Source organism: Stegastes partitus, unplaced genomic scaffold, assembly GCF_000690725.1.
Source record: "Stegastes partitus isolate 25-593 unplaced genomic scaffold, Stegastes_partitus-1.0.2 Scaffold4369, whole genome shotgun sequence".
NCBI lineage: Eukaryota > Metazoa > Chordata > Actinopteri > Pomacentridae > Stegastes > Stegastes partitus.
This window is the reverse complement of record NW_007582100.1, coordinates 1-1,780: the sequence shown is the minus strand read 5'-3', so window position 1 is coordinate 1,780 and position 1,780 is coordinate 1. Positions and strand designations below refer to the sequence as shown.

General features: G+C 47.6%; 1 long non-coding RNA gene across 1 annotated transcript; it reads right to left on the bottom strand.

Annotated features, from left to right (window-relative positions):
- Nucleotides 1–368: 368 nt before the first annotated feature.
- Nucleotides 369–1,552, bottom strand: LOC103376394 (uncharacterized). Its single transcript, XR_521314.1, has 2 exons — nt 1,469–1,552; nt 369–651 (listed from the first exon to the last, which is right to left on the bottom strand). It is a non-coding gene; the product is annotated as an uncharacterized LOC103376394 (long non-coding RNA).
- Nucleotides 1,553–1,780: the final 228 nt, after the last annotated feature.

The window sequence follows — 1,780 nt, the reverse complement described above, 5'->3', positions numbered from 1 at the left end:
AAGCCAAAAAAATAACACAGGATGCATATGACCACCTGGTACCGACTGCAAACATAACCCCCCGGATATATGGAACACCGAAAATACATAAAAAAGACCACCCACTCCGCCCCATAGTCGACAGCATAGGATCTGTCACATACAACCTCTCAAAAGCTCTAGTTGATATCATCAAACCACTCGGACTATCAGACCACCACTGAAAGAACTCCAAGCAACTGGCACAAGAACTCAAGAATATAACTGTGGCAGGGCGGTGGAATTTTACTCTTTTTTTGAAGCAGACAACGCCACCTGGGGAATTTCACCCCAGGAAATAGTTTGTTTGACTGGACACAGGTTCGAGACACACATGAGCTTGAGACGTGTTTCCCCAATATTACAGTTTTATTTTTAATAATTAAGAAAGATATCAAATACTCATTAAAAGAATTGGCAGATATTGCTGGCAAACAAAAGAAACAAAGAAACTAAGCATACGGGAAGGACAAGGGCTGGGGCTTACCAGGCAGCCAGCAGGAAAATGGGGCTCAACTCAAAACACCTTGTGATACACCAAACCAAAACACCCAGAGTGCACTTCACAGCAACGGAAAAGGGGGGACCACCACCAGGGGATCTGGCTGCCACGCTCCGGGGGGCCCACAGCTCCTGTCCAACACAAAATACAAGATTAACTCAAACCAGCAATAGCCAAATAAAATCACACCCCAAAAATACTAAATCTGCAAAGAAAGCAAAATAACAAATTAAGGAATTAACAGATTTTAATTAATGAAAACATAAACACTGAACTATAACACTAAATAAATGAAAAGAAAGAATGGCGCAGAACTAAAACGGGGCCTGCTGCCACTTAGGCACCCGCTCTGCTTGGAGGCCTAATGCAGCAGAGACAAACAAAAAATGCGCACAGGAAACAAACCAAACCAAACCAAAACAGAACTTAAAGAAACAACTGAAACAGACTTGCACAAACCCACTTAAAAACACAGCGCTTTACAAACAGCGCTTAGAACAGTGCAACCGCGCAATAGGGTTCGGCAACGCTGAATAGCATGTCCGACACCGGAAAACAGCGGTAGAAAACAACGGTACAAAAAAAGCAGCTCCGAAAGGAGTGGCAGCCAGCTCCGAACCGGCTGCCCACCGTGGTTCCGGGCAGCACACCGTGGCTCCTGGCAGCGAGTCGGACTGAGGAACAGTGGGAGCCGTGACACAGGCGGCTTTAAAGCTGCACAGAAAGCCAGGAATTAAAGTGGTAAGTTTTCCTTCAACCTGAGTTTACAGAGCGCAGCAGCAGCACAAAGGAGCGGGCCTACCTCGGGATACGGCGACCACCACAAGCCGGTCCGAGGCGGCAGGCGAGCAGTAACACCAGCACCAACACTGCGACACGCTGCAGACACACTGCATATCAACTAGTTGTATGCACTGGTTGTTAGTGGAGAGAGGAATTGTCACTTACCGTTTTCACAGCAGAGCATCCCACAACCGCCACCAAGCTGGTGCAAAACCGTGAGGTAGCTGCGCGCTAAGCAGACTACACCACCGTAACAACGCTGAGGGGAATCCGAAACAGGTGCGTCAAGCCGGCGCATAAATACGCGCCTCCTTCCGCAGCACCGCCCACCAATCAAATGAGGAGCAGGGCGGGAGAGAGGACAATCAACTCATCCTGCTACATAACAATAGCCAAAGACGAGATCCTCATTTCACATGATGTCATATCACTATTCACAAAACCCCCCGTTGATGTCACATTACACATCGTACAAGA